Here is an 11,582-nt window from a genome sequence, read left to right as displayed (position 1 = left end):
CGGGGTGACAGCTGTCACCTACGACAGCTGTTACCAATCATCTGATCCACAGCGGTATATCTGCAAGACGTCATCTCCACTTCTTTGCCGAGATATCGCTCTACCAAGGAGGTAACGATCTCAGCTGACTGTGTTGACTTACTAACAGAAATATCTATTGCTTGTGTGTGTTGGACAACAGATATTCTGTTTCTTTTTTCGACGAGAGTTGGAGGTGGTACGATATCTAGACTATATAAGAGCTTTATGAATAAAAAATAAAAAATCTTATTCTACAGATTATATTAAAGATAATGGGAGAAGGAATGTAATTTTGAAATTTCGAGAGAGGATGGGACAGTTACTGTGAGTTTCAATGGAAATGCACCAACTCACATACATGGAGAGAATTTGCATGGAAATGTCTAATCAGATTCTTTGTGACCCCCAAGCAGAAAGCTCACTTTGCAGGAGAGACCCATTGTGTTGGAGGTTGTGCGGGAGCTGGGATGCTAATCACTGGCATATATTTTGGGAATGTCCAGTAATTTTAAGTTTTTGGTTTGAGATACACAAAATATTAGAAAACATGTTCCATATAAAAATACAATTTCATTTCAGAACACTTATTATGGGAGAAGTTAACTTTCTCACAGGCCAATTCAGCAAATACTTATTTGATGTTTTGATTTCTGCCGGCAAGAAAACTATCACCCGACACTGGCTACATCCCGACCTCCCCACAATAGAGGAATGGACGGATATTGTTAATGAAATTTATATAATGGAAAAGATTACTTTCTCACTCTGTCTACAAATGAATAAATTCACAAGGTCATGGTCAAAATGGGTCTCCTATGTACGAAAGGTACAGGCACATCCTACAGACCTAATAAATTAAATCATCTCTTCCTTCTCTGCCCTTTAACATCATTGGCTAATTTTCGTTGGTTTAAAAAGGATTGTTCGGTCTTGTATGTACCATATACATATCTCAAAATGAAACAATATAACTGTATATGTCCCTACAAAAGAATCCACTTCCTGTTATTAGCCCATACATCCACTTTTAATTTATTGTTCATTGGGTAGTATTTCTTCTTATTGCCCTTTTTTTTTCCTCTCTCTTTCTTTCTTGGTCTTGTCCTTTTACAAATATACAAAATACATGTTGCAGTTTTGTTCTCACCACTTTATTAAACATTACACAGTAATAGTATTGTTACTAACAGCAAGGTTTTTTATGCAGTTTTTTTCTTTTCCTTTTATTCCTTTCTCTGGATGACCAATAGTGGCTGTGTAATGTGATCTGTGAATAATAATAAAGAATAAATGTTAAAAAAAAAAAGTTCTCGTTTATGTAAAAGGTTTGTTGTTGTTGTGGCGTTTCATCCTTGGGTTTGTTTCACATCGACTTCATACGTTTGGATTCCTGCACGTTGTCTTCAGGACGGATCAGTCAAGTTCATTTGTGCGTCGTTCATCATTTTACGCACATGTGAGCGAACAGACGGTCACAACTGAGTGTTGAATGTCTGCGGTTGCTGTGCCATTTTTCTACAATGTAATAAAAATAAAGTTTATTTACACTCAACAAAAATATAAACGCAACACTTTTGGTTTTGCTCCCATTTTGTATGAGATAAACTCAAAGATCTAAAACTTTTTCCACATACAAAATATCACCATTTCCCTCAAATATTGTTCACAAACCAGTCTAAATCTGTGATAGTGAGCACTTCTCCTTTGCTGAGATAATCCATCCCACCTCACAGGTGTGCCATATCAAGATGCTGATTAGACACCATGATTAGTGCACAGGTGTGCCTTAGACTGCCCACAATAAAAGGCCACTCTGAAAGGTGCAGTTTTGTTTTATTGGGGGGGGGGGGGGATACCAGTCAGTATCTGGTGTGACCACCATTTGCCTCATGCAGTGCAACACATCTTCGCATAGAGTTGATCAGGTTGTCAGTTGTGGCCAGTGGAATGTTGGTCCACTCCTCTTCAATGGCTGTGCGAAGTTGCTGGATATTGGCAGAAACTGGTACACGCTGTCGTATACGCCGGTCCAGAGCATCCCAAACATGCTCAATGGGTGACATGTCCGGTGAGTATGCCGGCCTTGCAAGAACTGGGACATTTTCAGCTTCCAAGAATTGTGTACAGATCCTTGCAACATGGGGCCGTGCATTATCCTGCTGCAACATGAGGTGATGTTCTTGGATGTATGGCACAACAATGGGCCTCAGGATCTCGTCACGGTATCTCTGTGCATTCAAAATACCATCGTCCATAACAGACGCCTGCCCATACCATAACCCCACTGCCACCATGGGCCACTCGATCCACAACATTGACATCAGAAAACCGCTCATCCACACGACGCCACACACGCTGTCTGCTATCTGCCCTGGACAGTGTGAACCGGGATTCATCCGTGAAGAGAACACCTCTCCAACGTGCCAAACGCCAGCGAATGTGAGCATTTGCCCACTCAAGTCGGTTACGACGACGAACTGGATTCAGGTCGAGACCCCGATGAGGACGACGAGCATGCAGATGAGCTTCCCTGAGATGGTTTCTGACAGTTTGTGCAGAAATTCTTTGGTTATGCAAACCGATTGTTTCAGCAGCTGTCCGAGTGGCTGGTCTCAGACGATCTTGGAGGTGAACATGCTGGATGTGGAGGTCCTGGGCTGGTGTGGTTACACGTGGTCTGCGGTTGTGAGGCTGGTTGGATGTACTGCCAAATTCTCTGAAACGCCTTTGGAGACGGCTTATGGTAGAGAAATGAACATTCAATACACGAGCAACAGCTCTGGTTGACATTCCTGCTGTCAGCATGCCAATTGCACGCTCCCTCAATCTTGCGACATCTGTGGCATTGTGCTGTGTGATAAAACTGCACCTTTCAGAGTGGCCTTTATTGTGGGCAGTCTAAGGCACACCTGTGCACTAATCATGGTGTCTAATCAGCATCTTGATATGGCACACCTGTGAGGTGGGATGGATTATCTCAGCAAAGGAGAAGTGCTCACTATCACAGATTTAGACTGGTTTGTGAACAATATTTGAGAGAAATGGTGATATTGTGTATGTGGAAAAGTTTTAGATCTTTGAGTTCATCTCATACAAAATGGGAGCAAAACCAAAAGTGTTGCGTTTATATTTTTGTTGAGTGTATGTTGGATAAATGTTTAGACACCGGGTCGCCTGTTACCACAGATCTGGGGAGAGGTGACTGTCTAGTGGTTAAGTAATGGACTTGAGAAAGAGGATCCTTGATTCAAGCCCCAGCTAGATCAAACAATCGCTCATGGCCCTTGGGCAAGGTCCTGGTGTGCACTTTCAATAAATTCCACAATTTCATTGGCTGGTTTTCATTCTCGTTCTGTTCACAGCATTTGCAAAATAATAAGAATTAATAAAATATTTATCTTTTTGATATCAAATACAGACACTGATAATGGATTAGATGTCTGAAGAGGATTTCTGAAGCAATCCACAGCTCAGTTTGTGTTTTCAACTGAATCTCATTAAAGGATGCTAACTGATGGAGGATATTCAAGAATATAGACTTGAAACTGACCAATATTTCACAAACGTCACATTAGACCAACCCGGTTCACCGAGCACCTGAACACATCTATCCTTACTGTACTGTTTCACTGATCTAAGACCAGCACTGGTGTGTCTGCACACTTGGGACTTGGTTACATTATGAGCACCAAAAGTAAGCACATGATCGCCACTGTCACCAAGTGCTTGCTCACAGGGGGTCGTTTTGACCGTTGGGGTTTTTCTGTAATTATTGTATGGCTTTTGCCTTGCAATATAAAGCGCCTTGGGGCAACTGTTGTTGTGATTTGGCGCTATATAAATAAAATTGATTTGATTTGATTTGATGATCGCTTAGCCCAGTAGTGATAACATCTGACTGACACACTTGCTGAAAATCCAGCACCATAATTAGGGTTATGGTGGATGCTGATGATCATGACCAGACATAGTACTGAAATCCCAAAGCATTACACAGTCATATTCAACAAACCTGTGGGCATCATTACCTGCTTGTTCTAAAGGTTCATAGAAATCACTCTGCTTAGGAGGCCTGGAGCAATTTAGTTTCAGGGTTTGTGAGTTGGACGGCATGAGGCTCTCACATGATGACTATCAACTCATCAGTATTCATGCTTTGAGTATACGTCTCCTGTACCTTTTAAGAAATAGCCTCTGATTTACCAAGTGTGACTTGATGTGAGCTTTTGAGCAGGGGTGGTGGCCAAGTGGTTAATGCTCTTGGTTTCAGTTCAGAAGGTTCTGGGTTCAAATCCCACCCCTGCCACATTTGTCCATGTCATGTGGAGTTGCGTCAGGAAGGGCATCCGGCATAAAACCTGTGCCAATTCAACATGCAGATCCACCTTGGATTTGCTGTGGCGACCCCGAGTGCCAACAAGGGAGCAGCTGAAGGGACTTACTTACTTACTTGATGTGAGCTTTTGCCCTTGTCCACTGTCCATAGAATAGTACTTTGGGTACCAGTGTCACAGACTGAAGGGTCCACCCCTAAAAATTGGTCTGCCTGCCTTCACTACACATGCATCATTTTGGACCACAGCAGCTTGACTGAGATGGACTCTCTTCACCCAAAGCAATCAAATGGATTAATGTGATTATTAACTATCAGGTGACAAGGTAAAACCTCTTAAATCATTCTAATGTCAGTTTTAAGCAGAAATGAGGCCATAATCGATGATGCTTTGAAATGACGGATGCACAGTGAACGCATCAGCTAGCAGCTCGTGTAGCTGCGGCGCAATGATCGCTTCCTCCATCTTTTATGATGAAATAATGCTGAATTTATGTGGAAATGATTGTTGTACAAAAGCTTCAGGTATCTGTGGCTGAGACAGATAATGACTGGAGGCAGTTTGAAGCAGAAATGAGGTGATAATTCATGAACCGCAGCTAATGGTGCATGCACAGTGAAGGCAGGGCGGACTGATTTTTAGGGGGGGACCAGTCAGTCAGCGACACCGGGACCGTTGCAATGTGCAATCGATTCTCTATACGACCAAAGTAGGAGCTGTGTCCATGTTCTCGACATGGAATGACAGGATGTGATGGGTGTCCAGTTTAGTCCTCAGAATTCCATCTCTGATTTTCAGGGACTCAATTTCAAGTTAATTTAAAGTATTTGTATCGCACTAAATCACAAACAAGAGTCACCCCAAGCCACTTCACAAGGGTAAAGAATTATGAAACATGCAAAACAAAAACAAAAGTCAGATGTTGTGTTTCTGTTCTTCGGTCAGTGACCTCCGATGTAACCGAGCAGTTTGAGGAGAGTGAAGCAACTGAGATGAAAATCAGCAGCTTGAAATCTGAGACCAGGGTCCACTGTCAGAAAAGGTTGGATTGTCCCCTCTGGGTCAGGGGAGATTTACTGCCCCAAGTGGAGAAGATTAAGTATCTCTGGGTCTTGATCACGAGTGGGGCTAAGGTGGAGTGCGAGATCGACAGACAGATTGGGGAAGAGTCTGATGTGTTTTATGGACACTACTGTTGTGATGAAGAAGGTGCTGAGCCACAAGGTGAGACTCTCAGTTTATCAGCTGATTAACACTCCTGTCCTCACATATGGTCATGAACTTTGGGTAATGACTGAAAGAATAAGATCGTGGATACAAGTGGCAGAAATGAAATTCCTCTGTCAGGTATCTGGGCTTACACTCCTGGACAGAGTGAGAAGCTCGACTACCCAGGAGGGACTCTGAGTAGAGCCACTGCTTCTTCACATCAAAAGGAGTCAGTTGATGGGGTTTGGGCACCTAGTGATGATGCCCCCTGGTCATCTCCCTAAGGAGGTCTTCCAGGCACATCCAACTGGGAGGAGACCCCAGGAAGATCCAGGACATGCTGGAGGGATTATATTTACCAGCTGGATTGGGAACACCTCAAGATCCCCGGGACAAGTTTGAGGACTTAGCCGAGAATAAACTTTTTCACACTCTGGCAATGCTTATAGGCACATGTGTCTATAAGCATAATAAATGACACAGAACATGCAGGGAAATGGACCAGACAGTTACTTCATTATTATTTACTAGAGACACCATTCAGCTGCCATTCACCAACTAGAGCCATCATTCATTTTATTTTATTCTTCACGAATAACTTATTTCACACACTCGGAAATACAAACATAGTGCACAAGATTTATAGAGATCTGCAAAGCGAAACTGTGATCAGCTGATTCTGTTTATGAATAGACACTGTCTGGGTTGGCAGTGGGTCGAGTCAGGCAAAACCTGAATGTTCAGTTCATGTGCAGCATAAGCTTCAGTTTTTTTTCCTTGGACACCAATACCACGTTTTCACAAAACATCTTTCAAGGAATCAATACTGCCACAGGAAAAATAATCAAAGTCTCTGTCGTTCTCGCTGCTCACACAGTCAGTCATGATGTCTCTAGACTGCAGTTTACACTTCTTGCCCTTTGACCTCCCATGTCAGACCCGGAAGAGAGCAAGAGTGTGAAAGGGCTTATAGGGAAGTGTGGGTTGAGCTGCTTCGCCTGCAGCCACCGCGACTCAGATAAGCACCAGAAAATAAAAAAATGAAACTTAATTTAACCAGCTTAGTCCCATTGAGATCGAGATCTCTTTTGCAAGGGAGACCTGGACAATTCTAAAGTTTCCATTCACCTAACCTGCATGTCTTTAAAGAAAACACAGGGAGAAAATGCAAGCTCCACACGGAAAGGCCACAGTTGGGAATTGAACCCATGACCTTCTTGCTGCAAGACAATAGTACTAACCACTAAGTCACTGTGCTGCAAGAAACTGATTTAAAAACTGGAGACACACAGAAAACAGCAAACCACCATTAACTAGAAGCACTCGGACAGCGCAAACTTCCGCCAAGGCCATAGGGTCACTGATGTCACATGGAATACCCTTTGTCAAAGAGACTTATTCCACATCATTTCACGCATCAGCCATCATGTTTCAGATTCAGTGGTTAACCCTCTGGGGTCCGAGTGCATTTTTTGGACAGTTCACTCGCCTGGCATAAATGTCTTATTATTGCTGTTAACAGCTCTCACTGCATCTCCTTCCCACTGTAGCCAAGTGCTTGCTCACAGGGGGTCGTTTTGACCGTTGGGGTTTTACATAATTATTGTATGGCCTTGCCTTACAATATAAAGCGCCTTGGGGCAACTGTTTGTTGTGATTTGGCGCTATATAAAAAAATTGATTGATTGATTGATTGATCTCACAATCAAGTTTTATGTCTCTTTTTTCAGGACAACCTGTACTTTCAAAATATGTATGCTATAGTTGTGTTTTATAAGTGTAATAAAGGTTTACAATCAGAAATAAGAAAGGAAAAAGTAAAGCAGGAAATAATTTTCCACACACGTTTATTCAAAACACACAGAAAACTATAATAAACTAGTAACACATCACTCCTAAAAACAATCTTTGGTGTGTCATGTGAAGTGAATCTGCCCTATGTTTGAATTTGGGAAAACCATGTGACGGTGAACCAATTCCGAGTGGACACTCACATTGCTCACGTCATCACACAGCTTCTATGAGGAGTACAAACATGGTGGACGGTGGCTCGAAAGTCCACGGAGTTAACTTTTCAGCAAAAAAAGTAAGTTTGTATCTCATATCATTAAAAAGTTATTTATAATTTAGTAAAGCTTGGTCTCAGCCATCTCGTATACGTATACATAAACCCTTAGATCTTCAGCAAATGTATTTATAAAGAGAAACTGCATGAACTTAATGAAAATTAAAAATTAAAAAACAAGTTTTTAAATTTTCTAATAAGTTTATTCAATGAGGAGAAACAAGTGCTAAATTATTGTTGTGTTGTAACTTAATTTTTGTTCATATAAATAAGCCTTCTGATCCCCTCTGCAAATCATTTATGGAAATTGTGGATGCATTAAGATTTCGGCAATGCATTCAGGATTCGACACATATTAGTGGAAATACCCTGGATCTGGTTCTCGCACGTGGTATTGCTGTCACGAATATTGACATCATGCCTCTTACATCAGTGGTCTCTGATCACTCACTTATTAAGTTTACAGTTTCGCTGCCATGTTTAGTGGAACAACAACCTTATTTATCACTGCAGCGATGCATCAACTCCTCAACTAAGACTGAACTAGAAGCTAGACTGCCTGATGTCTTAGCCTCACTTTTGACAAATACTCAGTCAGTAGACAGACTTGTGGATAGTTTAAACTCAGTGCTCAAAACTACGCTCGACATGAAAAACTCGATGAAAATCAGCACCTCCAAATCCGAGGCCATGGTTCTCGACCAGAAAAAAGGTGCGTTTCCCTCTTCAGGTCGGTGGAGTGTCTGTTGTGAAAGTGTAGGAACACGGACCCACAACAGGGGGCGCAAATGAACGGACAATGGAGGAAGTCAAATAGCACTTTTACTGTTGTGAAATAAGCACAACAAACACAATCGATTACAATAATAGACAATAAAGTTGAATCACAAAGGTGTCATGTGGGCAGGCTCGAAGATAGGAGACGTCTGTCCAAAGCAGAACCGGAACCACACGATTTCCTCCGCCACCGAACCCCAGGAATACTGGAGCCGCCAAGTCCCGAACTCCCAGGTGGCCACTGCCTCCGCTTGTCGGATCTGGTACTGCTGGCGAGGAACAGAAACAGTCAGATGTGGGTGCGCCTGCACCCAGCAACACGTATGGTGGAAAAACCACCTCCAACTCTCGTCAGGAAAACACTGTTAGTGCAGGAATGTGAGTACTTATCCAAAAGGGTCCAATACAGTCTCCTGCTGTTCTACTCACTATCTGCGTGAAGGCAAAAAAGTATTTATGGTCAAAAGACAATATGATTGGCTGGATACGTTACCTCCTTGGTAGAGCGATATCTCGGCAAAGAAGTGGAGATGACGTCTTGCAGATATACCGCTGCGGATCAGATGATTGGTAACAGCTGTCGTAGGTGACAGCTGTCACCCCGGCTGCTCCTGTGAGGTGGCAGCGCCCTCTGGTGCCTGGAGCCCGCACTCCAGGCAGGGTGCCCTCTGGTGGTGGTGGGCCAGCAGTACCTCCTCTTCAGCGGCCCACACAACAGTGTCCTTGCCTCAAGTGGAGGAGTTTAAGTATCTCAGGGTCTTGTTCACAAGCGAGGGCCGGATGGAGCGTGAGATCGACAGACAGATCGGTGCAGTGTCTGCAGTGTCTGCAGTGATGCGGTCGCTGTATCGGACCGCCATGGTGAAGAGAGAGCTGAGCAGGGGGGCAAAGATCTTGATTTACCGATCGATCTACATTCCGACCCTCACCTATAGTCATGAGATTTGGCTCATGACCAAAAGAACGAGATCGCGAGTACAAGCGGCCGAGATGAGTTTCCTCCGCAGGGTAGCCAGGCACTCCCTTAGAGATAGGGTGAGGAGCTTGGTCACTCAGGAGGAGCTCGGAGTCGAGCCGCTGCTCCTCCACGTCAAAAGGAGCCAGCTGAGGTGACTCGGGTATCTTTTCTGGATGCCCCCTGGACGCCTCGCTGGAGAGGTGTTCCGGGCATGTCTCATTGGGAGGAGGCCCCGGGGAAGACCCAGGACATGCTGGAGGGACTACGTCTCTTGGCTGGCTTGGGAATGCCTCGGGGTTCCCGCGGAGGAGCTGGGAGAGGTGTGTGTGGATCGGGAGGTCTGGGTGGCTTTGCCTGAGCTGCTGCTACTCTGAGTTGGGCTGGCTGTTGGGCTGGTGTTGGGTGGGTGTTGGACTCTGTGTTGGGCAGGTGTTGGACTGGGTGTTGGGCAGTTGTTGGACTCTGAGTTGGGCTGGGTGTTGGGTGGGTGTTGGACTCTGAGTTGTGCTGGTGTTGGGTGGGTGTTGGACAGTTGTTGGACTCTGAGTTGGGCTGGGTGTTGGGCTGGTGTTGGGTGGGTGTTGGACTCTGAGTTGTGCTGGTGTTGGGTGGGTGTTGGGCCGGGGTTGGGCTGGGTTTTGGGAGGGTGTTGGACTCTGTGTTGGGCTGGTGTTAGGTGGGTGTTGGACTCTGTGTTGGGCAGGTGTTGTGTTGGGTGTTGGGCAGTTGTTTGACTCTGAGTTGGGCTGGGTGTTGGGCTGGTGTTGGGTGGGTGTTGGACTCTGTGTTGGGCTGGTGTTGGTGGGTGTTCGTTGGGTGTTGGGTGGGTGTTGGGCAAGGGTTGGGCTGGGTTTTGGGAGGGTGTTGGACTCTGTGTTGGGCTGGTGTTAGGTGGGTGTTGGACTCTGTTGGGCAGTTGTTGGACTCTGTGGTGGGCTGGTGTTGGGCCGGGGTTGGGCTGGGTTTTGGGAGGGTGTTGGACTCTGTGTTGGGCTGGTGTTAGGTGGGTGTTGGACTCTGTGTTGGGCACGTGTTGGGCTGGGTGTTTGGCATTTGTTGGACTCTGAGTTGGGCTGGGTGTTGGTCTGGTGTTGGGTGTGTTTTGGACTCTGTGTTGGGCAGGTGTTGGACTCTGTGTTGGGTTGTTGTTAGGTGGGTGTTGGACTCTGTGTTGGGCAGGTGTTGGGTTGGGTGTTGGGCAGTTGTTGGACTCTGAGTTGGGCTGCGTGTTGGGCTGGTGTTGGGTGGGTGTTGGACTCTGTGTTGGGCTGGTGTTGGGTGGGTGTTCGTTGGGTGTTGGGTGGGTGTTGGGCCAGGGTTGGGCTGGGTTTTGGGAGGGTGTTGGACTCTGTGTTGGGCTGGTGTTAGGTGGGTGTTGGACTCTGTTGGGTAGTTGTTGGACTCTGTGTTGGGCTTGTGTTGAGTGGGTGTTGGGTCGGGGTTGGGCTGGGTTTTGGGAGGGTGTTGGACTCTGTGTTGGGCTGGTGTTAGGTGGGTGTTGGACTCTGTGTTGGGCAGGTGTTGGACTCTGTGTTGGGCTGGTGTTAAGTGGGTGTTGGACTCTGTGTTGGGCACGTGTTGGGCTGGGTGTTTGGCAGTTGTTGGACTCTGAGTTGGGCTGGGTGTTGGGATGGTGTTGGGTGGGTGTTGGACTCTGAGTTGGGCGGGTGTTGGGCAGGTGTCAGACTCTGTGTTGGGCTGGGTGTTGGGCTAGTGTTGGGTGGGTGTTGGACTCTGTGTTGGGCTGGGTTTTGGGAGGGTGCTGGACTCTGTGTTGGGCTGGTGTTAGGTGGGTGTTGGACTCTGTGTTGGGCAGGTGTTGGGCAGTTGATGGACTCTGAGTTGGGCTGGGTGTTGGGCTGGTGTTGGGTGGGTTTTGGACTCTGTGTTGGGCAGTTGTTGGACTCTGAGTTGGGCTGGGCGTTGGGCAGGTGTTGGGTGGGTGTTGGACTCTGTGTTGGGCAGGTGTTGGACTCTGAGTTGGGCTGGGTGTTGGGCTGGTGTTGGGCAGGTGTTGGACTCTGAGTTGGGCAGGTGTTGGGCTGGGTGTTGGACTCTGTGTTGGGGCAGGTGTTGGGCTGGGTGTTGGGCAGTTGTTGGACTCTGAGTTGGGCTGGGTGTTGGGCTGGTGTTGGGTGGGTGTTGGACTCTGTGTTGGGCTGTTGGGTGATGGATTCTGTGTTGGGCAGCTGTTGGACTCTGCGTTGGGCTCTGTGTT

The sequence above is a fragment of the Thalassophryne amazonica genome, chromosome 13 (assembly GCF_902500255.1).
Source record: "Thalassophryne amazonica chromosome 13, fThaAma1.1, whole genome shotgun sequence".
Lineage (NCBI taxonomy): Eukaryota > Metazoa > Chordata > Actinopteri > Batrachoidiformes > Batrachoididae > Thalassophryne > Thalassophryne amazonica.
This window is presented reverse-complemented; position numbering follows the sequence as displayed.